This window comes from Bos grunniens, chromosome 9 (genome assembly GCF_055505025.1).
Source record: "Bos grunniens cultivar Pamir isolate PY7600 chromosome 9, Bosgru_T2T1.0, whole genome shotgun sequence".
NCBI lineage: Eukaryota > Metazoa > Chordata > Mammalia > Artiodactyla > Bovidae > Bos > Bos grunniens.
The window spans coordinates 76,123,206-76,149,598 of record NC_141173.1 but is presented as its reverse complement, the minus strand read 5'-3'; the positions used below and the strand labels follow the sequence as shown (position 1 = coordinate 76,149,598).

General features: G+C 41.1%; 1 long non-coding RNA gene across 1 annotated transcript in view; it reads right to left on the bottom strand.

Annotated features, from left to right (window-relative positions):
- The window catches only part of LOC147366202 (uncharacterized), a 70,606-nt gene extending 50,276 nt beyond the window's left edge, over window positions 1-20,330 (bottom strand). The window contains exon 1 of the long non-coding RNA XR_015132426.1: window positions 20,093-20,330. This is a non-coding gene — a long non-coding RNA (uncharacterized LOC147366202). The remainder of the gene's footprint in view (window positions 1-20,092) is intronic.
- Between the last annotated feature and the right edge of the window lie 6,063 nt (window positions 20,331-26,393).

Genomic DNA, 26,393 nt, shown 5'->3' with positions numbered 1-26,393 from the left:
AGAAGAGGAAATACAAAGTCTAACAAGTATATAAATAGATGCTCAACCCAGCCTGCTATTAGAGAGATGCAAACTAAAAAGATTAAACTTTAGGTAATTAAAAAACAATGTTTAAAAAGATTTTAGCTGTGCCAGTTGTGGCATGAGGGATCTCTTAGTTGCAGCACGTGGGATCTAGTTCCCTGATCAGGGACCAGACCTGGACCCCCTGCAAAGGGAACTTGGAGTCTTAGCCACTGGGCCACCAGAAAAGTCCTGAACTTCAGGTAAATGTAAGTGGATAAACTAGACATTAGACAGACAATAATTAAGTAATCAAAAAAATGTTAAGTTTTAGTAAAAACAAAGGGAAATGGGAATGATTATGTACTGCAGATGGGAATGTAGTATTTTAGCAATTCAGGAGGGCACATAGGTAGTCCTCAGCAGGTCTCATGAAGAGGCATTCCTTCCCCTGGATATATCCCTAGAGTGGCCCCCCCCCCCGGAGGTCCACAGTGGGGTCTGCACACAGGAGATCCTTCACAGAGCAGGAAGCTAATGGCATTACAGGTGTCCAGTACTGGAGGAACAGGTGAGTAAAATCTGGTACGGAACTGTTAGCAATCAGAAGGAATATGAATACAATTCCTAAGTAAGGGAAAAGATCACAGCCCAATACTATTTTCATAAATTAAAGATATATTTACACACTATCAGCAAGGTAACATAGTTCTGTACATGTATGTTTTTAAAAATGCTCTGTGTTAGTTGCTCACTCGTGTGGGACTCTTTGCAAGCCCATGGACTGTAGCCCACCAGGCTCCTCTGTCCATCGAATTCTCCAGGCAAGAATACTAGAGAGTGTTGCCATTTCCTTCTCCAAAGGATCTTCCTGACCTAGGGATCAAATCCAGGTCTCCTGTATTGCAGGTAGATTCTTTACTGTCTAAGCCATCAGGGAACCCCCTCCCCCAAAGCCCCTGACCAAAAAAAATTTTGTTTATGACCAGCAAATAAGAACCTAACTTGAACCATTATAATGAGGAATCACGATCTCTCATCCAGCTCCCAGATATGGGCCAGTTATGGAGGTAGAGTCACTCAAATTAAGAGGCAATAGAGTTCCCTTGAGCAAGAACGCTTCATTACTGCCATAATTGTGTACCATAAACATTTTCCTAAATCTCCAACACATAGGCCATGAGGTCCTTTACCAGGTGACTAAGCACTAGGAAGAAAAATGCTCTCAGACTTTGGAGATATAACTAGACATTGGATTTGAGCTGACCCTAATCACAGTGGAACCAGAATTCTGCTTGGGTCCATTTGTCAGAGTAGAACCTAATGGTGGAGGCCAAGAGGGCAGAGTACTCTCACCTGGAAAATCCCGTGGACGGAGGAGCCTGGTAGGCTGCAGCCCATGGGGTCTCTAAGAGCCAGACATGGCTGAGCGACTTCACTTTCACTTTTCCTTTCATGCGTTGGAGAAGGAAATGGCAACCCACTCCAGTGTTGTTGCCTGGAGAATCCCAGAGACGGGGGAGCCTGGTGGGCTGCCGTCTATGGGGTCGCACAGAGTCAGACACGACTGAAGTGACTTAGCAGCAGAAGCAGCAGCAGAAGAGGGCAGAGTAAAGCAAAGTCTTGGCCTGAATTGGTCTCAAATAATCTGTAAACACGATTTGTGATTGTTTCTCCAGTCCCTGGGTATATAGTTCAAAGAGTTGTAATAAAAATCTTTCTACCACAGAGTAAGGGATATTAGGGTAGAAAACACAAAGTAGGAGCCCATCTGACTCTCTCTTCCTCCTAAAATATCAATCAAAACAATAACACATCTCTAAGGGAATCACAGAAATCAATACCACCCCCTATCAAAGATGTGGAAAATGTGGGGTTGGAGGGTGAATCCTGTTACATCCCCACTTAATTCACTTTTCTGGCTTGTGAAGGAGACACATGTCTTGGGAATGACTGTTAATTATCATAAATGTAATTGTAAATGGGACAAGTTCAATAAGTATTGCTTTTTGTTTTGTTTTGTTTTTACAAGTCCAGTCTTTCCTAAAGCAAATCAACCCAACTCGGTCTCAGCAAGTCATTGGGGGAAGGGACTGTCTGTCAGGATTTTCATATTAAGTGATCAATTTCCTGAAAGATAGGAATAACTCAATAGGGATAGGACCACTAAGGGCTCAGACCTTTCAGGAATGAAGATTTCAAAACCTTAACCAAGTGAAAAAACATCCAGCATTGTAAATGATTCCAACTAGCTAAGCTGTTGGCTAGGGGCTTCCCCAGTGGCTCAAGGGTAAAGAATCCACTTGCAATGCAGGAGCTGCAGGAGACGTGGTTTCCATCCCTGGGTTGGGAAGATCCCCTGGAGAAGAGCATGGCAACCCACTCCAGTATTCTTGCCTGGAGAATCCTATGAGATTTAAAGGAAGAGAAGCTTGGCGGGTCACAAAGAGTCAGACATAACTGAAGCTACTTTGCACACACGCGTGCAAGCTGCTCAATAAGGGGAAAGAGAACATGAATAGGTAAAAGATAAAGTGAAGCATAAATATGATAATTTGCAGAAAGAAGTTCTAGACTAATCAGCATGTACTAGTTACATGGTTGTACTACTCACGTGTCATCTCTGAGCATCAATTTTCTGATCTATTGGTCTATCCTGAAAAGATCTTCACAACCCAGATAATCATGATGGTATGATCACTCACCTAGAGCCAGACATCCTGGAATGTGAAGTCAAGTGGGCCTTAGAAAGCATCACTATGAACAAAGCTGGTGGAGGTGATGGAATTCCAGTTGAGCTATTTTAAATCCTAAAAGATGATGCTGTGAAAGTGTTGCACTCAATATGACAGTAAATTTGGAAAATGCAGTAGTGGCCATGAGACTGGAAAAGGTCAGTTTTCATTCCAATCCCAAAGAAAAGCAATGCCAAAGAATGTTCAAACTACTGCAAATTGCACTCACCTCACACATGGGTAAAGTAATGCTCAAAATTCTCCAAGCCAGGCTTCAACAATACATGAATTGTGCACTTCCAGATGTTCAAGCTGGTTTTAGAAAAGGCAGAGGAACCAGAGATCTAATTGCCAACAAAATGCTGGATCATCGAAAAAGCAAGAGCATTCCAGAAAAACATCTGCTTCTGCTTTATTGACTATGCCAAAGCCTTTGACTGTGTGGATCACAATAAACTGTGGAAAATTCTGAAAGAGATGGGAATACCAGACCAGCTGAACTGCCTCTTGAGAAACACACATCAGGAAGCAACAGTTAGATCCGGACATGGAACAACAGTGGCTCCAAATAGGAAAAGGAGTACATCAAGACTGTATAATGTCACCCTGCTCATTTAACTTATATGCAGAGTACATCATGAGAAACGCTGGGCTGGAAGAAGCACAAGCTGGAATCAAGATTTCTGGGAGTAATATCAATAACCTTAGATATGTAGATGACACCACCCTTATGGCAAAAAGCGATGAACTAAAGAACCTCTTGATGAAAGTGAAAGAGGAGAGTGAAAAAGTTGGGTTAAAGCTCAACATTCAGAAAACTAAGATCATGGCATCCGATCCCATCACTTCTTGGCAAATAGATGGAGAAACAGTGGAAACAGTGGCAGACTTTATTTTTGGGGACTCCAAAATCACTGCAGATGGTGACTGCAACCATGAAATTAAAAGATGCTTACTTCTTAGAATAAAAGTTATGACCAACATAGACAGCATATTAAAAAGCAGAGACATTCCTTTGCCAACAAAGTTCTGTCTAGTCAAGGTTATCATTTTTCCAGTAGTCATGTATGGATGTGAGAGTTGGACTATAAAGAAAGCTGAGTGCCGAAGAGTTGATGTTTTTGAACTGTGGTGTTGGAGAAGACGCTTGAGAGTCCCTTGGACCGCAAGGAGATCCAACCAGTCAACCCTAAAGGAAATCAGTCCTGAATATTCCTTGGAAGGACTGATGTTGAAGGTGAAACTCCAATACTTTGGCTACCTGATGGAAAGAGCTGACTCATTTGAAAAGACCCTGATGCTGGGAAAGATTGAAAGCAGAAGGAGAAGGGATGACAGAGCATGAGATTGTTGTATGGCGTCACCGGCTCAATGGGCATGAGTCTGAGTAAACTCCGGGAGTTGGTGATGGACAGGGAGGCCTAGTGTGCTTCAGTCCATGGGACAGCAAAGAGTGGGACACGACTAAGCAACTGAACTGAACTGAACTGAGGTTGATCATAGCTTTTCTTCCAAGAAGCAATCGTCTTTTAATTTTATGGTTGCAGTGACCTTCTGCAGTGATTTTGGAGCCCAAGAAAATAAAGTCTGTCACTATTTCCATTGTTTCCCCATCTATTTGCCATGAAGTGATGGGACTAGATGCCATGACCTTAGTTTTCTGAATGTTGAGTTTTAAGCCAACTTTATCACTCTCCTCTTTTATCATCATCAAGAGGCTCTTTAGTTCTTCTTCACTTTCTACCATAAGGGTGGTGTCATCTGCATATCTGAGGTTATTGATATTTCTCCTGGCAATCTTGATTCCAGCTTGTGCTTCCTCCAGCCCAGCATTTCTCATGATGTACTCTGCATATAAGTTATTAAGCAGGGTGACAATATACAGCCTTGATGTACTCCTTTCCCAATTTGGAATCAGTCTGTTGTTCAATGTCCAGTTCTAACTGTTGCTTCTTAACATGCATACAGATTTCTCAGGAGGCCGGTCAGGTGGTCTGGTATTTCCATCTCCTTAAGAATTTCAAGATTATAATCATTATCTAAGTATTTGACACTTAGTATGTGTTTAGGACATGATGTCCACCTTTTAGAGAGTCAATAGATCTAGTGTAAGGTAGATAAAAGCAGAAATTTGGGGATCAAAGTAGAGGTTGGTATCCCAAATGTTTATAGACCTGGGGCATAATGATTAAGTTCTCAAAATCACAAATTTCCTCTTCTGCAAAATGGAGTTCAGTTCAGTTCAGTCGATCAGTCACGTCCAACTCTTTGCAACCCAATGAATCGCAGCACGCAAGGCCTCCCTGTCCATCACCAACTCCCGGAGTTCACTCAAACTCATGTGCATCGAGTCAGTGATGCCATCCAGCCATCTCATCCTCTGTTGTCCCCTTCTCTTCCTGCCCCCAATCCCTCCCAGCATCAGGGTCTTTTCCAATGAGTCAACTCTTCACATGAGGTGGCCAAAGCATTGGAGTTTCAGCCTCAGCATCAGTTCTTCCAATAAACACCCAGGACTGGTCTCCTTTAGGATGGACTGGTTGGATCTCCTTGCAGTCCAAGGGACTCACAAGAGTCTAGATATATTATTTCAGTTCAGTTCAGTTCAGTCGCTCAGTCATGTCCGACTCTTTGCAACCCCATGAATCGCAGCACGCCAGGCCTCCCTGTCCATCACCAACTCCCAGAGTCTACCCAAACTCATGTTCATCGAGTCGGTGATGCCATCCAGCCATCTCATCCTCTGTCATCCCCTTCTCCTCCTGCCCCCAATCCCTCCCACGATCAGGGTCTTTTCCAATGAGTCAACTCTTCACGTGAGGTGGCCAAAGTACTGGAGTTTCAGCTTTAGCATCAGTCTTTCCAAAGAATACCCAGGACTGATCTCCTTTAGAATGGACTGGTTGGATCTCCTTGCAGTCCAAGGGACTCTCAAGAGTCTTCTCCAACACCACAGTTCAAAAGCATCAATTCTTCAGCGCTCAGCCTTCTTCACAGTCCAACTCTCACATCCATACATGACCACAGGAAAAACCATAGCCTTGACTGGACGAACCTTTGTTGGCAAAGTAATGTCTCTGCTTTTGAATACGCTATCTAGGTTGGTCATAACTTTCCTTCCAAGGAGTAAGCGTCTTTTAATTTCATGGCTGCAGTCACCATCTTAGTGATTTTGGAGCCCCCAAAAATAAAGTCTGACACTGTTTCCACTGTTTCCCCATCTATTTCCCATGAAGTGATGGGACCGGATGCCATGATCTTCATTTTCTGAATGTTGAGCTTTAAGCCAACTTTTTCACTCTCCTCTTTCACTTTCATCAAGAGGCTTTTGAGTTCCTCTTCACTTTCTGCCATAAGGGTGGTGTCATCTGCATATCTGAGGTTATTGATATTTCTCCTGGAAATCTTAATTCCAGCTTGTGTTTCCTCCAGTCCAGTGTTTCTCATGATGTACTCTGCATATAAGTTAAATAAGCAGGGTGACAATATACAGCCTTGACGTACTCCTTTTCCTATTTGGAACCAGTCTGTTGTTCCATGTCCAGTTCTAACTGTTTCTTCCTGATCTGCATACAAATTTCTCAAGATATTTAGTGGTCTTTTAAAAATTCAGTTAGGTAGATTATGACACTTGAAAGTACTAAAAATTAGTAGCAATCATTTTTATGAGATAGAGTCCAAATCTTAAATCTAGGGAGGAAACTCAAAGAAGTAGATATGCTCAATGTAATGTCAGAAGTGTAGAGAAACATGTATGCTTGATGACCACAGATCAATGAGAACATGGTCACATGAGATAATGGATATAGTTAATCCAATATGGCAGACACAGCAGAAGGAAGTCCAGAAAAGTAAATTTGCTCATGGTCCCAGACATAATTAAGGAGAGAATTGAGACCAGAATATAGCACTTGTAACCCTTGCACCAATTTCTTTTATGTGTCAAAATGTTACATTTGTATGAGATATAAAATAAATATTCCTGGTTCAATTTTCCTATGCAGAATTCTCAGAAGATGTGTCTATCACATAACTATATATTTTTGTGACTAATAACCAAAATATATGGGTCTCTTGTTTGAAACTTTTCACCTCTCATTTAAACCCCTCTTTTCAATATAATACAACATAGTAAGACCCTTAATATCTATAGAAACCACAAAGGAATGAAAAGATATTAGCTTATATACTCAACAAATATTTTATTATTTTTTTATGTGCCAGGCACTATTCTAGATGCTGAGAGTTCAGAAGTTAATTAAAAGAGACAAAACTGAGAGGGGGAAGGGGGGAAGAGAAAAAATAATAAATACATATGGGTATGTGCCATGGGACTTATGATAAAATAAGCCAGTGTTGGGATATAACTTATATGTTTTCAAACTTTGCTGTTTAAAAAGAACCATTTAAATATACTTTTTAAAGTTAGGACTTGTTAGAACTATTTTTTTGTAGCTCCAGCTTCTGAGAGGAATGGATGTGAAGAGACTATGGGGTCGCACAGAGTCGGACACTACTGAAGCAACTTAGCAGCAGCAGCAGAAAAACAATAGAGCCGGAACTGAGGTTGAGAGAAGAGAGGAAGTATTTCCTGATTAAACAATAACTATCGGGTCATCCAGGTAACTGTAAAGCCCATCATAGGGAAATGCAATCTCTCATCTTTCTTCCCTATGGAAGGAAGAAAAAAAAGAAATTCAATGAAAGAAAATGAAAACCTCTGAGTATTACCTTGAGGAGAGGTTGGAAAAATTGGCAAGAATTTTAGTACTCAGCAGTCAGAAAGTTGAAAGGAGAATGTTAGGTATTTTGACCCACTGCTGCTGCTGCTGCTAAGTTGCATCAGTCGTGTCCGACTCTGTGTGACCCCATAGACGGCAGCCCACCAGGCTCCTCAAAGCTCTGAAATTTGCATAACATGAGAGAGTTTGTGTTTTGAAGGCTGAGGTCTGGAGAGAAACTAAAGAATTTTTTTTTTCAATGAACAATGAATGAAGAACCAGCATTTATGAAACAGAAAAGAGAATGTTAATTATATTTAAGCATCTATATTTCTTTGTTCCTTGTTCCAATTATATTTTTCAAAAAAAATCAGAAAAATAATTATGTGGGAATTTCCTTGTGGTCCAGTGATTAGTTGGTCCACTCTTGAGGGCCCAGGTTCAATCCCTTCATAAAAGTTAACAAATAAAAATAAATAAATAATAAGAAGGAAAGGAAAACAATGATGTTCAAGCTTTAAGCTTTATAATTACATAATAGGAAAAAATAAAGTTCATATCTGAATTTTAGCTCTAAACATGATGACCCCTCATTTGGACCATGAACCAAGGCTCCATTGATTCTGGCACATCCTCATTTTAATATATGTGTATTCCCAGCACTGATTCCAAATGGTGCAATTCTTGCAAACACACAGTAATAGCAACTGTCACAACCAGTCAAGACAATCCACAAGCACAGCACAGCATCCACAAGACAGCACAGCTCTATGGTGTGTTCCCTCAAACATTTGGCTACCATGAATTAGATGCTGTAAGAGTGAACACAATGGCACGTTGTTTCCAGCTAGATACACATCTCTTTCACCACCAGTTAGCTTCCCTTTCAGGGGCTGGTGTGTGTGTCTCACATCCTGGTCACCCTCTTCTAATAGATGGTCAGTTTTCATAAGAAGAACTGAGAGAAAGTTTGGGTTAGAGAACATTCTTGTGTGTGTGTGTGTGTGTTTTAAATCATAACCAGAAAAACAACCTATACCCAAGGGATAAGGAGTCAGAAATGAAAACTTTATTAGTGGCCAACAGAAAATTTATATGGGATATCTTTCCAAAATCTAAACCTCTCATCTTCTGGAATGAAAAGATTAAGGGAGTTTGAATAAGAGCATGCATAGCTTCTCTTTCTCAGTAACTATGGTTAATTAAAAAAAAAAAAAAAAGTTTGTCACTCAGTCACACACGATTCTCTGTGACTCCATAGACTGTAGCCCACCAGGATCTCCCATTCCACGGGATTCTCCAGGCAAGAATACTGGAATGGGTAGCCATTCTCTTCTCCAGGGGATCTTCCCAACTCAGGGACTGAACCCATGTTTCCTGCATTGCAGGCAGATTGTTTACCAACTGAGCTACCAAAGTCTTCCCTAAATAAGTTTCTTTATTGAGTAATAGATAATAAAACCATCTGCCAGTTTTTAATGGAGGAACATCTAGTGCAAGGGCTAGAAATCTGACTAGGGGCAAAATAAAGGAGACTAGAAATATCACCTGTTCTTTTCTCTACAATCAGGAGAACAGGCTGCCCACTGAAAGCATTCTTCTCCAAACAGAAAGAACAGCTGAGCAACAATTCACAAACATGAGGGCTCTTCTCAATAACCCTCCAATTCCCATTTTTAAGCCATGCTTTATGTTATTCAGAGCAATGCAATTCCTTGTAATGACACAGAAACTTTCTAAGTGGTCAGCATAAATAAGTGCATTGTGCAACTTCCCTCAACCAAACCACAAACTGTCACAGTGTAAATAGTCATATCCTTAAAAGAGAGCAACTGAAAATTGTTGATCCAAAATGGGGACCAGGGAAAAGGACCAATTTTTTTTTTCATATAACTTTATCTGTTTTCTGATATGGAATACCTCTTTCTGTAAGTTATAGAAATAATGTGCATGCTAAGTCATTTCAGTCATGTCCAACTCTTTGTGACCCTATGGACCATAGCCCGCCAGCCTCCTCCGTCCAAGAGATTCTCCAGGCAAGAATACTGGAGTGGGTTACCATGCCCTCCTCCAGAGGATCTTCCCAACCCAGGGATCAAAACTGCATCTTTTACATGTCAATGCAAGTTCTTTACCACTAGCGCCACCTGGGAAACCCCTATAAAAATAATAAATAGCAATTATTTAGTGCTTACTGTGCAAGATGCTGTCTTACTTTCCATGAGTTACCTCATTTATTCTTTGCACAGTTCTATAAAGAAGACATTATTATTATTATACAGGTGAGAAACAGGCTCAAAGAGTAGGTGACTTGGTCTAGTGTGGTCATAAGTAGAGGCTGACAGAAAAGGTCAGATGCTAGGCATGTTTTGAAAGTAAAGTAAATAAGTAAGTAAAGTCGCTCAGTCGTGTCTGACTCTTTGCGACCCCGTGGACTGTAGCCCGCCAGGCTCCTCCGTCCATGGGATTCTCCAGGCAAAAATACTGGAGTGGGTTGCCATTTCCTTCTCCAGGGGATCTTCCCACCCAGGGATCGAACCCAGGTCTCCTGCATTGCAGGCAGACGCTTTAACCTCTGATCACTCAAGGAAAGCTAGCCTCAAATTCAGGGTGATGGGCACCTCCTCAGGGGGCCGGAGTTTCACGTACTGTTTTTAACCACGGCTGTTCATGACAACCCCAACTGCAAATTCCAGTGTGCACCTTTGTCTTATTTCCAAATTTTTTAAAAAACAATCTTATGTCATAGGAGTTCAAAGAACTTTAAAAAGCTGTTAATTCTAAGAAAATAGACTGCTAAAGAAGAAAGACTTTGACTAATATTAAAGAGAGGCAAGGCAGCGCTTTCCATAGCTCACGTTAATAAGGTCTGCCTAATACCTGTTCCTCTGGATAAAAATGACTTAGTATGTGAGTACATTCAAGATATAAAATATAAAGCACTAGCTGTCATTCCATTTGTAGACCTCTGTGATCAAATTCCCTAAATTAATTGTGCTGGGGGAGGAGAGAAAGGGGATGCGGAGGGGCTTTTTGTAAACAAGCAAGTGTAGACATTCACATCGAGTCACTTGGTAAAAACTGGGCTTTGACTTTGGCCGCTTCCTGGGTGCCAGCTGAATTCCACTCCAATTTCCAAGGTGTTATAAGCAGGGCTACAATGTCACCATCCTGTGGCTTGGTGAAGTCATTGATTAAGCACCAATGGACGAAATGCTGTCGTGCAGCAAACAGAGTCTTTTCATCTGTCTTCTTACAGTAAACTCGAATCAGCTGCTCAGCAAATCTCTCTGGCAAAAACTGAGAAACCTGGTTTCTAGTAATCATGACTGCCTTGCTGAGGTCACTCTTACAATAGAAGCAAACATAATCAATAGAATTCTTGTCTTTCATCCCATAATCCATGTTGATAACATCTACTATCAAATCTTTAGCCTTCAGTTCAGCTTCTAGCTCTACATCACTGGGTTTAGCACTGGCGACCTCATTCGGAAGGTGTTCATAGTTTTCCTTTTTAATTCTTTGTATCATGGGCTGAGTCTCACCCACAAACTTGAAAGTAAAGCCAAAAGCAAATGCTGATAGAAATGATGGAGGTGTGAGAGAAAGAGAAGTCAAGGCTGATCTCTAGGTTTGGGGCCTGAGTGCTTAGAAGAGAGGAAGCCTGCCAGGGACAGAGGTTTGGGATTATGGAGACCAGGAGTTGGGCCATGGAGGTGTTACATTTGAGATGCCTATTAGACACCATAGCAGTGGTGTTGGGTCAGTAGTTAGATATGCAAATTGAGTTCAAGAGAAATGTTCAGGCTAAAGATATAAAGATTCAGAGGAGGAGGAGAGAGGGAGGAACGAGAACAAGGAGAATGAGAAAGAGCAGGCAGTATTGCCAAAGGGGACCCAAGAGTGATATATTAAAGTTAGGAGAAAAAAGAAGTGTCTGATGTGTCAGTTAACCTACGTCAAGTGCTGATAAGTTAAGTAAAACACCACTGGAGGATTGCCTGACCACTGGATTTAGCAAGATGGGGACTTTGTAAAAATGCTCTTTCTCTTTAATAGTGGAATCCTTCTCCTTATTCTCTAAATGTGAAACTTCATGCAAATCAACACCTTATTATTTAGCTACTCTTTGAAACCGCATGGACTTGGCCCACCAGGCTCCTCTGTCCACAGGATTCTCCAGGAAAGAATACTCAAGTGGGTAGCTATTCCCTTTCCCAGGGAATGTTCCCAACCCTGGGATTGAACCTGGGTCTCCTGAATTACAGTCCTGTTCTTTACCATCTGAGCTACCAGGGAAGCCCTCAGCTTCATAGCATAGCAGCACTAATATAGATTATACGAATATAGATTATCCTATCCATCTTCTTTTTTTCTAAAATCCTATCCAGCCTTTCTTTACTAGCAGTACAATCTAATCTAAGCCCCTGTGAGCTCAGGGCAAGACTGGGTTCCTGAGTCCATTTCCACAGTGCGTCCCGAGCATTCCATCTTGATTAGTCATCCAGGAACAAAGCTTTTCTCAGGGATTCCCCAGGCTCTTAGGCTATCATCAGAAACAAGGGGCTTTGCTCACCCACTTCCCCACACTGGTGCATGAACACATCATCCAGATTTCAGCAAAGCCCGATGAACCTGTGAAAGGCAAAGGTCTGACTTGACCCCATGGAAAAGAAGCCACAGTTCAAACTGCCAGTATAATGATTGAGCCCCTCTGTTTGCCACAATTTGATAAACTCTCTCAATCTACCAGGAAGTGTGAGAAATTGAAAAATACCAACACTGAATAAACTGGGCAAAGGACTAATGCTTTCCAACAGTAATAATAATAAAAGGCTCACATACCTAGTAGAATGGTTAAAGCAAAATTAAAGCAAAAACAAAGCCAAATTTACAGCACCAAATATTGGCAGGGACAAAAAGTAGTTGGGATTCTCATTCATTTCCTGTGGGAATCCAAAACCATATGGCCGCTTTGGAAAATATTTTGGCAGCTGCTTATAAAGTTAAAACAGGACCCATCAGTCCCACTCCCAGGTATTTACCCAAAAGAAACTAAAACACATATTCACACACACACAGACACAAATCCATAAGTGAATATTTATAGCAATTTTATTCGTAATCACCCCAAACGGGTAACAACCCAAATGACCTTAAATGTTAAACAGATAAATTGTTTTACATTCATAAAATAGAATCCAACTCAGGAGTAAAAAGAACAAAATCCTAATGCCTGCAACAACATGAATGAATGCCAGAGGCATTTTGCTAAGTAGAAAAAGCCAGACGCAAAGGGGAACACACTGAAAGATTCCATTTATATGACATTCAGGGAAAGATTTAACTAAAGAGGTAGAAACCAGACCCGTGTTTATCAGGGGCTGGTGGTGGTTGGAGGTCTGACTACAAAGGAGTCCCTGTATGGAACTTCCTTCAGGACAGGAAAAGTCACTGTGACTTGACTGTGGTGCTGGTCACCTGAGAGTATAGGTTTGTCAAAAATCATAAAACTATATACCTTAGAGTGGATAATTTTACTACCTGTAATCAATACCCCCATAAGCCTGATATTTGAAAGGAAGCTCCATGAGGGCAAGTACTTTGTTATTTTCATTTCTTTATCCCTAGCACCTAGAACAGAAACTGGCTCTTAGTAAGTGTTTATAGAAAGGAAAGAATATAGGAATGAGAGGAAGAAGGAAGGAAAGACAGAGGGAGAGAAGAAAGGGAGGAAAAAAGAGAAAGAAAGAACAGTAAGAGATATGAGGGAGAAGATCTAATTCTAGATTTTAGGCTGAATATTCTTTAGGTTTTCTAGTACAAAATTCTGGAAACAGTAAGTAGCCCATCCTACAGCCCTGATTTACTGAACATTTCATTTCCAATTTATAGTCTAGAGCAGAGAAAAGGTCAATATAACGATTAAGAAATTATATATATTTCTGGTTGAGATAATACAGATATAAAACAAAAAAGAAAACTCACAATATAGTACATTTTTTCAATTGGTTGCTGCTGCTGCTGCTGCTGCTGCTGCTAAGTCGCTTCAGTCATGTCCGACTCTGTGTGACCCCATAGACGGCAGCCCACCACACTCCCCGGTCCCTGGGGTTCTCCAGGCAAGAACACTGGAGTGGGTTGCCATTTCTTTCTCCAATGCATGAAAGTGAAAAGTGAAAGTAAAGTCGCTCAGTCGTATCCTACTCTTAGCGATCCCATGGACTGCAGCCCACCAGGCTCCTCCGTCCACGGGATTTTCCAGGCAAGAATACTGGAGTGGGGTGCCATTGGAGTCTAAAAGAACATACAACAAAGCTACCTTTGCATATAACTGTAGAATTTTCTATTCAAATTACCTAAATTAGGAGTCAAAATTAGTTATTCAAAGTTAGATTTCTCTACACAGTCTCATCAAGGTAAACATTATTGAGTCCTAAATCAAATCCCTAATGATTATAGAGTGAAAGTGAGAAATAGATTTAAGGGACTAGATCTGATAGACAGAAGGCTGATGAACTATGGACGGAGGTTCATGACATTGTACAGGAGACAGGGAGCAAGACCATCCCCAAGAAAAAGAAATGCACAAAAGCAAAATGGCTGTCTGGGGAGGCCTTACAAATAGCTGTGAAAAGAAAAGCCAAAAGCAAAGGAGAAAAGAAAGATATACCCATTTGAAGCAGAGCTCCAAAGAATAACAAGGAGAGATAAAGCCTTCCTCAGTGATCAGTGCAAAGAAATAGAGGAAAACAACAGAATGGGAAAGACTAGAGATCTCTTCAAGAAAATTAGAGATACCAAGGGAACATTTCATGCAAAGATGGGCTCAATAAAGGACAGAAACGGTATAGACCTAACAGAGGCAGAAGGTATTAAGAAGAGGCGGCAAGAATACACAGAAGAACTGTACAAAAAAGATCTTCACAACCCAGATAATCATGATGGTATGATCACTCACCTAGAGCCAGACATCCTGGAATGTGAAGTCAAGTGGGCCTTAGGAAGCATCACTACAAACAAAGCTAATAGAGGTGATGGAATTCCAGTTGCGCTATTTTAAATCCTAAAAGATGATGCTGTGAAAGTGTTACACTCAATATGCCAGCCAATTTGGAAAACTCAGCAGTGGCCACAGGACTGGAAAAGGTCTGTTTTCATTCCAATCCCAAAGAAAAGCAATGCCAAAGAATGCTCAAACTACTGCAAATTGCACTCATCTCACACATGGGCAAAGTAATGCTCAAAATTCTCCAAGCCAGGCTTCAATACATGAACTGTGCACTTCCAGATGTTCAAGCTGGTTTTAGAAAAGGCAGAGGAACCAGAGATCTAATTGCCAACATCCACTGAATCATCGAAAAAGCAAGAGAGTTCCAGAAAAACATCTACTTCTGCTTTATTGACTATGCCAAAGCCTTTGACTGTGTGGATCACAATAAACTGTGGAAAATTCTGAAAGAGATGGGAATACCAGACCAGCTGACCAGGAAGCAACAGTTAGATCTGGACATGGAACAACAGACTGGTTCCAAATAGGAAAAGGAGTACGTCAAGGCTGTATAATGTCACCCTGCTCATTAACTTATATGCAGAGGACATCATGAGAAATGCTGGGCTGGAAGAAGCACACCCTGGAATCAAGATTGCCAGGAGAAATCTCAATAACCTCAGATATGCAGATGACACCACCCTTATGGCAGAAAGTGAAGAAGAACTAAAGAGCCTCTTGATGAAAGAGGAGAGTGAAAAAGTTGGCTTAAAGCTCAACATTCAGAAAACGAAGATCATGGCATCTGGTCCCATCACTTTGTGGGAAATAGATGGGGAAACAGTGGAAACAGTGTCAGACTTTATTTTTGGGGGCTCCAAAATCACTACAGATGGTGACTGCAGCCATGAAATAAAAAGATACTTACTCCTTGGAATGAAAGTTATAACCAACCTAAACAGCATATTAAAAAGCAGAGACGTTACTTTGTCAACAAAGGTCCATATAGTCAAGGTTTTTCCAGTAGTCATGTATGGATGTGAGAGTTCGACTATAAAGAAAGCTGAGCACCAAAGAATAGATACTTTTGAACTGTGGTGTTGGAGAAGACTCTTGAGAGTCCCTTGGACTGCAAGGAGATCCAGTCAGTCCATTCTAACGGAAATCAGTCCTGAATGTTCATTTGAAGAACTGATGTTGAAGCTGAAATTCCAATACTTTGACTACCTGATGGGAAGAGCTGACTCATTTGAAAAGACTATGATGCTGGGAAAGATTGAAGGTGGAAGGAGAAGGGGATGACAGAGGATGAGATGGTTGGATGGTATCACCAACTCAATGGACATGAGTTTCAGTAAACTCTGGGGGTTGGTAATGGACAGGGAGGCCTGGTGTGCTGCAGTCTATAAGGTCGCAAAGAGTCAGACAGTACTGAGCTACTGAACTGAACTGAGGAGCTAGAAGTGAAATCTTAAAGAGATGAAAATATCTTAGATTTAAAAGATTAAAATTCTTAAATCTTTTAATTAATCAGTGTGCTATGTGTCAAACTTCTGCTATATTTAGTGCAAAAGAAAAGTTCCTGTGGTCCCAAGGTATTGTGTATGGAGGACGCTTCAATTAGTAGCAAGCTTAAAGAGTAACAGTAGCCAAGTCTTCATAAAACTATACCCAACATAACACTGTCCAATTCATCTGTTTTCTCAGCAGAGACCATTCATCTCAGTACAGCAAGTAACCAAGAAAATAACTGTTCAGAACTTAATGCTAACTAGTCCTGCAGATTCTCACAGATAATACTAAATACACAAAAGAGCATTTAAAGACTGATAAGAAAATGTTTAGGGAACATATATAGGCAAAAAAGAATTACACTGTTAACATGACTCATCTGTGTGTTTCTATTAGCGAGAAAACACATTGCTCTTCCTTCCTGGCAAGGAGTAGGTCACCTTTCATAACACTTTCTTGCAAATGGGTAAAATGCTGGAGGAGAATGAAAACAGCACAGCAGAAATGGAAGAAAAGAGTCTTGAACCATGGGTTTATTCACTTAAGGCCACACCCTAACACTAACAGGAAAGGATTCTTGAAAAACTAGCTTGTGAAGTATATGTTTCAGCACCTATACAGAGGGAAACAGTTAAGAACATGGTAGAGAAAGAAAACTACAATGCTGAGAAATAAAATTCATTTTTAACCAATGAGCATTTTTCTTTAACAAAAAAGTTGTTAAGATTAGATATGGGGCAAGTTGCTGTGGCTCAGTCACTAAGTCCTGTCTGGCTCTTTGTGACCCCATGGACCACAGCACACCAGGCTCCCCTGTCCTTCACTGTTTGCTCAGATTCATGTTCATTGAGTCTGTGATGCTATCTAGCCATCTCATCCTCTGTCACCCGCTTCCCCTCCTGCCCTCAATCTTTCCCAGCATCATGGTTTTTTCCAAGAAGTCCATTCTTCACATAAATGGCCAAAGTATTGGAGCTTCAGCTTTAGCATCAATCCTTCCAAAGAATATTCAGGACTGATTTCCTTTAGGACTGACTGGTTTGATATCCTCTCCTTGCTGCCCAAGGGACTCTCAAGTGTCTTCTCCAGCACCACAATTGAAAAGCATCAATTCTCTGGCACTCAATCTTCTTTATGGTCCAACTTTCACATCCATACATGACTATTGGAAAAATCATAGCTTTGACTAGATGGACCTTTGTCAGTAAAGTCTCTGCTTTTTAGTAGGCTGTTTAGTTTTGTCTTAATTTTTCTTCCAAGGAGCAAGCATCTTTTGATTTCATGGCTGTAGTCACTGTCTACAGTGATTTGGGAGCCCAAGAAAATAAAACTTGTCACTGCTTCCACTTTTTCCCCTACTATTTGCCATGAAGTGATAGGATCAGTTGCCATGATCTTCTTTTTTTTTTTTTTTAATGTTGAGTTTTAAGCCAGCTTTTTAACTCTCCTCTTTCACCCTCATCAAGAGACTCTTTAGTTCCTCCTCTCTTCTGCCATTAGAGTGGTATCATCTGCATATCTGACATTGTTGATATTTCTCCTGGCAATCTTGATTCCCGCTTGTGATTCATCCAGCTCAGCATTTCACATGATGTAGTCCTCAACTGAGTTAAATAAGCAGAGTGACAATACACAGCCTTGTTATACTGCTTTCCCAATTTTCAACCAGTCAGTTGTTCCATGTCCAGGTCTAACTGTTGCTTCTTGACCTGCATACATGTTTCTCTTGTGGCAAAGGGGCTTGCATAACTCAGTGAAGCTATGAGCCATGCCTTGGAGGGTCATCTAAAATGGACAGGTAATAGTGAAGTGTTCTGATAAAACACAGTCTACTGGAGGAGGGAATCGTAAACCGCTCCAGTATTCTTGCGACAAGAACCCTATGAACAGTGATGTGTCAAGTAAGAAATGTACTAGGAGAGGGTAGGACAAATTAAGAAAGAAGAACTGACATATACATATACACTATCATATGTAAAACAGATAGCTAGTGGGCAGCTGCTATATAACACAGGGAGCCCAGCTTGTCACTCTGTGACAAACCAGAGGGGTGGGATGGGAGGGGGAGGGAGGCTAAAGAGAAAGGGTATGTATATATAAAATTATGACCAATTTGTGTTGTTGTACAACAGAAAGCAACATTTACAACATTTTAAAGCAGTTAATCTTCAATTAAAAAATTTTTTAAAGCTTAAAAGAAAAGAAGTGTAATAGGGAGAGTGCTCATGAAAAGAGGGAAGGGAAAATAAAATCTCAGAGGCTATTTTTCTCTGCTCTCTGCTTATTTGTTTTTAACATCAAGAAACTCTCATCAGCCTCCTGAAAATCCCCACGATACAAATCTTTACTTCCTCAGCCTTGGACCATGACTCATCTATTCAGCATGGCACATGCTTTCTTCTTCTTATAATCCAAATAATAGAAAGCAGACCAAGCTACTTGACAAACTTTAAAGACAAGCTTTCTTTCAGAGGTCAGGGCCAAAGGGGTTTCTTGAAGAAATTCAGCAGCAGGAAGTATGCAAGAGTGAAAAGAGTCTTGATTGGTGATCAAGAGCCCAATCTGTGAGATGAAACAACAGAGGTGTCTGCCTTGGGACCTTGCCAAGTCAGTTGGTTGGTCTGCATCTTGGTGACCACGTCTACAAAATAACCATAGTCAATATTGGTGCTACCTACAGTTGTGGGAATCTGACGACATAATGACTCTTTAAAAGAATACAATGTATGTTTCTTACACTGCAAAGCAAACAGTGGTGAGTTCTTGTTACTATTGTTATGTGAGTCAGTCAGTGTTGAGAGATGGGCCATATATTCAGGCCAACTACAGTGAGGAAGATTTAAAGAAGTTTCAGCTAGAGTTACCAGACCATGGCTCCAAGCTAGACATCTCCACTTTAGAATCAAACAGGTGTCAGCTGACCGGTGACAGTGCCATTTTCTACCTGTAGCTGAACCAGACTCATGGGTAAACATCAGAAGCCATTAACCAGCTTCTCTAACCACATGCAGAGGAACAAAAAAACCACGGAAACGACTCTCCCAAGTAGCCCACCCGGCTCTCATCCCTGCTTCTTTTCCCAAAGCTCAGTCTTTGGAGTCCTCTCCCCACCTCCACCAAGATGCCCCATTATCCTCCCCAAAAATTTTACTTGGGGAACTAAAACAATATTTGTCTTCCACTCCGAGATGCTCCAGTATCTTTTCCACAAATTCTATCTAGGGAACTAAAACGATGTACAATTTCCTCAAAAGCCTCAGAGTGATGCCAAGGAAGTTCAGGCAGAAAGAAGACTGTCAGTCTTAAGCACAAGGATGACACACTGATTGAGGAAGATTTTACCAGCAAGAAGGAAAGGTGGAGAGGAGGAAGTGACATGGTGGCAGACGGCAGGCTGTTGTACTAACCAAGCAAGAGAGCCTAGGACCAAAATGGTAACCAGAGATAGGTAGAGAAAATGGCAGAAACAAAGCACATAATTTTCAGTTCAGCTGATGTTCATGCAAGCCATTTTTGTGATTTAAAATTCTCTAATAGCCACATCGTTGTTATTTAGTGGCTAAGATGTGTCTGCCTCTTTTGCAAATCCATGGACTGTATAGCCTGCCAGGCTCCTCTGCCCATGGAATTTTCCAGGCAAGAATACTGGAGTGGGTTAATATTTCTTTCTCCAGGGGATTTTACCAACCCAGGGATCAAACCCTGGTCTCCTGCATTGCTGGCAGATTCTTTACCACTGAGCCCCAGTAGCCACATTAAATAGGCATAAAAAAGTATGAAGATAGAGCTGAAATTAGTCTTGATAATAAATTTATTTAACCCAATGCTTCTCCAATGGCTCAGCAGATAAAGAATCTACCTGCAATGCAGGAGATACAGCAGATGCAGGTTTGGTCCCTGGGTTGGGAAAATCCCCTGGAGGAGGAAATGGCAACCCACTCCAGTATTCTTACCTGAAAAACCCCGTAGACAGAGAGGCCTGGTGGGCTATAGTCCAAAGGGTCGAAAAGAGTCAGCCACAACTGATTGACTGAGCATAGCATATCACATTATGATATGTGATATCACATTTAAAATATGGTTGTTAAACATATAATCAATATTAAAAGAATATTAATAATATGCCTTACTTTGTTTTAAGTCTCCCAAATCCAGTAAGTATTCTGCACGTCTCCTTTGGAGGAGCCACATTAAAGAAGCTCTGCAGCCACAGTAACTAGTGGCAAGTCTAGGCTCTTCAAACAGCTTTAGATGTTTTTCTCATTTCCTAACCTCCAAACCACACTGGGTTTACAGATTTTCAAATCCAAACCTTCCCCTTTTACACTGTATGCCCAGTCTACTTTTTGTTCCAGAATCTTCCATGTAAAAGAGAAGTCTTCATTCACAGAAATTTGGACTAAAGCAAAGTGACATTGAGTGGTCTAGTTAAAAACTACCGTTGTGGAACTCAACCAAGTCCCCAGCTCTTTATTGCTGACACATTAACACATACATTTTCAACCACAGAGATGAAAAACACAAATCTTTTGAAATGATAATGAAATAATGATTAGAATTTAACACCTTCTAAAAAGGAAACTTCACTAGAGCTACATAAACTTCTAGGCTCTTTTTTTTTTTTTTTAAACAGAGAAAATGACAAGCTTTTGCCATCAAATATGATTATGTCTCTAGTTTCATTTTTTTGCTAAAAAAATGTAATGCAGGCATCATTGCAATAATCATTTTATAAAGAAACTACTACAGTACTAAAATGTTTAAGAACGGAGGGTTTTATCTTCATCCCCACCTAGTCAGAAATGGGCCCAGGTCCTACAAGGCAGCATCAGGATACCATTCACCTCCCTAATTTTGCCTTCATCTCAGATTTCCGATTTTCCTGAGGTACTATTCCCAGGACTTCCTTGGTGGCTCAGACGGTAAAGCATCTGTCTACAATGTGGGAAACCTGGGTTCGATCCCTGGGTCAGGAAGATCCCCTGGAGAAGGAAATGGCAATCCACTCCAGTACTCTTGCCTGGAAAATCCCATGGACAGAGAAGCCTAGTAGGCTACAGTCCATGGGGTCGCAAAGAGTCAGACACGACTGAGCGACTTCACTTTCACTATGCCCAGCACATATGTGAAAGCTGTACTGGACACTAATTGTATTCTTTCTGAAGCAGATTCTACTAATTTGCCTTTTTCTGGATGTTTTACTTCTCTGGGGTAATTAGGTCCAAGTTCAACTGTGTAACTAGGAAGGTAAGCCTTTTCTTACTCTCCCAGGCCTGCTTCTGGGAATTTGGTGTTCTTCCAGTCCCTATTCCCTCCCTCAGCCCTCTCAGAGACAAGTACCCCACGATCTGAAACAGGAAGACCAAGCTCTGTCCATATCACAAACCAATACCTGAGCAAGTGGGAAAACCTAGAAGGCAGTGATCCTGAGAGCGCTCAGTGCCTAACTCTACTTTGAATCTCTATGGTTGATTTTATGTGTCAAGTTTGCTGGGCCATGGCGCTGAGATAGTTAATCAAACATTATTTTGGATATTTCTGAGAGAGTGCTTCTGGATGAGATTTACATTTAAGTTGGTGGACTTTGAGAAGGCAAATGGCCCTTACCTAACAGATGTGGGCTTAGAATGCAGGGTGAGAGCAACTCAACCCACAACCCATGATTGCTATGCAGCAAGGGCTGTTGGGCTGGGGGTTGCAAGGACAACTGTAACTTTCAGAGCAGAGCCCCACAGTTTCTGAGACTTGGGCAGAAAGAGCTAGCAGCATAGTCTATAAATAACCAAGTCAACTTGTGAAATGCTAAGCACCAATTGCCTAAGTCAAGATTTATTTTAAGGACTTGGCTTGTATTATTACGGAGGCTGGCAAATCCGCAATCTGCAAGGTGGGAGTGGAAAGCTGGAGACCCAGGAGCCGAGGTTGCAGTTCAAGTCTGAAGGCTGTCTGCTAGCAGAATTCCTTCTTAGAGGAGGAGGTTAGTCACTGATCTATTAAGATGTTCATCTGATTAAATGAAGCCCTCACTAATGTAGGGCCCTGTGGCCTATTATGGGTCCCCCTGCCAGCCTTCTGTCTCATGATTTTCTCTCAGAGCCCTGCTCTCCACCTCAGTCCTTTGTATCAGGGTCTATGTCCCTGAGTCCCAATTTTAGGCAGAGTCCAAGGTCATTGGGAGGAAAGCTATGACCAACCTAGACAGCATATTAAAAAGCAGAGACATTACTTTACCAACAAAGGTCCATATAGTCAAAGCTATGGTTTTTCCAGTAGTCATGTATGGATGTTGAGAGTTGGACCATAAAGAAGGTTGAGTGCCAAAGAATTGATGATTTCAAACTGTAATACTGGAAAATACTCCTGAGAGTCCCTTGGACAGCAAGGAGATCCAACCAGCCAATCCTAAAGGAAATCAGTCCTGAATATTCACTGGAAGGACTGACGCTGAAGCTAAAGCTCCAATACTTTGGCCACCTGATGTGAAGAGCCAGCTCAATAGAAAAGACCCTGATACTGGGAAAGATTGAAGGCAGGAGGAGAAGGGGATGACAGAGGATGAGATGGTTGGATAATATCACCAACTCAATGGACATGAGTTTGAGCAAGCTTCAGGAGATGGTAAAGGACAGGGATGCCTGACATGCTGCAGTCCATGGGATCACAGAGAGTTGGACATGACTGAGAAACTAAACAGCAAAACAAGGTCATCTCAAGAGAGTCCCAGTTCCATTTAAATCAGAGGATAAGGCCTGTTGCTGTTATTGTTTACTCGCTCAGTCATGTTCGACTCTTTCGAGACCCAATTGACTGTACCGGAGTTGGTTGCTATTTCCTTCTCCAGAGGATCTTCCCAACCCAAGGATCTAACCCAGGTCTCCTGTTTGGCAGGTGGATTCTTTACCACTGGGCCACCTGGGAAGTCTGGATGTGGCCTAGCAGCTGTTTAGCTCATGAACATTTCACGACAGTCAACAAGTCCTCAACAATCTGTGATAAACCTCAACTTGTTTGTTCCTGCAATCTGAGGAGTTGTAGCAGGGTTTCACCTGTTGATAGAAATAATAAACAATCTATAATAGGAATAGAAAAGAGTTTTATTTTAATCAAACTGAGGACTATATAGCCTGGGGGACACGGATTCAGGAAGCACTGGGAGAGTCTTCTAAAGGCAAAACCTGTAAAATTACGTAAGTTGTTTGTCACCAATCACCACTGGAGCTGGCAAGAAATAAGGGTGCTTGTTATGCAAGGATTAACAGGGATTCGAACTGGTTTCCTAGTTCCCTTCAGACCATAAGGCTACAGCTGGCAACTGCTAGCAGATACTGTTTTGAGGATGACTGGTGATGTCCTTGAATCTGGTACAGTTCAAAACACTCAAGTTCTCAGGGATGTAGAAACGTGACTGAAACCACAGCCACAATGGCCACCCAGCTCCACTCAAGCTAAATCATGTATAAGTCAGAAGGACTTCCACATACATTAAATATTTGACAATTTCTTCCATCACACCTAACACCACTAGCCAGGTTCAGCTTCAGTCCCACTAAATAACTAAAGTTAATATCAGAAATGTCAAAATGGACCGGACTTGTGTTACAGAGTGTGCTGGTATTTGGGGCTGGAGGAAAAATGATGAAACTGATGAGGTAATGCTGAGAAAAGAGAAATACTGGCTATGATTTCTCAAGCACTTTCTGTGTGTCAGGCATTGCGCTAACACTCCTACCCCCATTCACTGAAGTCTTAGATCTGCCCTACTGAGGTGAGTATGACTCTTCTTCAACATTTCAGAGACAAGAAAGGAGAGGCATGCAGCGTATAATAACGTACTCAAGTTACAGAGTTATTAAGTAATGCAGCTGGGATCTGAGCCCAGACAGTCTGGCTTACTACACTCTTAATTAACCATAGTATTCTCTGGCAAAGGGACTACATGCATGTATAATCCAGAAATGACATCTCTTTTTTCCGACACTGCTGGTGACATACTCCATGATTTTACCTATGTGAATTCTTCATTTTTTCTGTGTTTCCATCAAAATCATATCTCCTTTTTTGATGTGGTTTTGAAAAATTATGCTAAATATCTTCACTTAGGTCAGGATTAAATTGTTCGTCCCTCTTTTGGCCTAAGAGATAGTGATAACTTCATTATATCGTGGTTTTCATAAGCAAGTTCCTTCATAGACAGAGAACAAATTGAAGGGTTGCCAGAAATGGGAGGTGGAGGTGGGGGAAATAGCTAAAGGGTGTCAAAAGAGATAAATTTCTGGTTATAAAATAAATAAGTCATGAAAATGTAACATACAGCATGGTGACTCTAGCTTATAATACAGTATTGCATATTTGCAAGCTGCTAAGAGTTCAGTTCAGTTCAGTTGCTCAGTTGTGTTGGCCTCTTTGCAACCCCATGGAATGCAGCACACCAGGCCTCCCTGTCCATCACCAGCTCCCAAAGTTTACTCAAACTCATGTCCATTGAGTCGGCATGCCATCCCCCCATCTCATCCTCTGTCATTCCCTTCTTCTCCCGCCTCAATCTTTCCCAGCATCAGGGTCTTTTCAAATAAGTCAGCTCTTCGCATCAGGTGGCCTAAGTATCAGAGTTTCAGTTTCAACATCATTCCTTGCAATGAATATTCAGAACTGGTTTCCCTTAGGATGGACTGATTGGATCTCCTCGCAGTCCAGGGGACTCTCAAGAGCCTTCTCCAACACCACAGTTCAAAAGCATCAATTCTTTGGCACTCAGCTTTCTTTATAGTCCAACTCTCAACATCCATACATGACTACTGGAAAAATCATATATAGCTTTGACTATATGGACCTTTACTGGCAAAGTAATCTCTCTGCTTTTTAATATGCTGTCTAGGTTGGTTATAACTTTCCTTCCAAGGAGTAAGCGTCCTTGAATTTCATGGTTGCAGTCACCACCTGCAGTGATTTTGGAGCCCAAGAAAATAAAGTCTGACACTGTTTCCCTATCTATTTGCCATGAAGTGATGGGACCAGATGCCATGATCTTCGTTTTCTGAATGTTGAGTCTTAAGCCAACTTTTTCACTCTCCTCTTTCACTTTAATCAAGAGGTTCTTTAGTTCTTCGCTTTTTGCCATAAGGGTGGTGTCATCTGCATATCTGAAGTTATTCATATTTCTCCCAGCAATTTTGATTCCAGCTTGTGCTTCATCCAGCCCACCGTTTCTCATGATGTACTCTGCATATAAGTTAAATAAGCAGGATGACAATATACAGCCTTGACGTACTCCTTTTCCTATCTGGAACCAGTCTGTTGTTCCATGTCCAGTTCTAACTGTTGCTTCTTGTCCTGAATACAGATTTTTCAAGAGGCAGGTCAGGGGGTCTGGTATTCCCATCTCTTTCAGAATTTTCCACAGTTTATTGTGATCCACACAGTCAAAGGCTTTGGCATAGTCAATAAAACAGAAATAGATGGAACTCTCTTGCTTTTTTGATGATCCAACAGATGTTGGCAATTAGATCTCTGGTTCCTCTGCCTTTTCTAAATCCAGCTTGAACATCTGGAAGTTCACAGTTCACATACTGTTGAAGCTTGTCTTGGAGAATTTTGAGTTATTACTTTGCTAGCATGTGAGATGACTGCAATTGTGTGATAGTTTGAGCATTCTTTAGCATTGCCTTTCTTTGGTAGTAGCTCTTAAAAGTTCTGATCACAAGAAAAATGTTGTAATTATATATGGTGATAGATGTAACTAGACTTATCGTGGTGATCATTTCACAATGTATAAAATATCGAATCATGTTGTACATTTGAAACTAATAAAATTTTATATGTCAATTATACCTCAATAAGACAAAAAGACCAAGTTCTTATAGTCTTCTACCAGACTGCCAATGTTCTTGAATCTGACATGAATGACTAAAGAAGTGGGTGTGGTAGAAGTGTAGAGTCTGTGGGTCTATAAGTTCAGGAGCCATGAAAAACAAAAACAGGGGAAATGCAAGCAGAGAGTACTTGCATCATTGAAATCTACAGCAGTAAGCTTTTTTTTTTTTTTTTTTTTGTCAAAGATAGTCATTTCTTAGTAGTCTATAGGAAAATACGTACTATTAAAAATTTCTGTTTTATTTTCTCCACCAGTATTTGGTGGTTGCTAGGAGATCAAGATGGTGAGAAAAAAACTGGTTTCAAGATTTAGTTCAAAGATCCCTGCATCTTGTAAAGAACTTCCTGATTGTTTTTTCCACCACTTTGAGTAGAACTGGCCACTCCCTGCTGTGTTCTCACTAGAGTTGGCACAAACTTTTATTGAAAGACAAATAAAGCTGTAATGTCATTTTTAGTTTACAACTCTTCCCCCTCTGTTTCTCTCTCATAAAACAAGTTCTTCAGAAAAGGAATGACAGCTTATTCTTATTTATATAACTGTGGTGGGCATATTGAGCA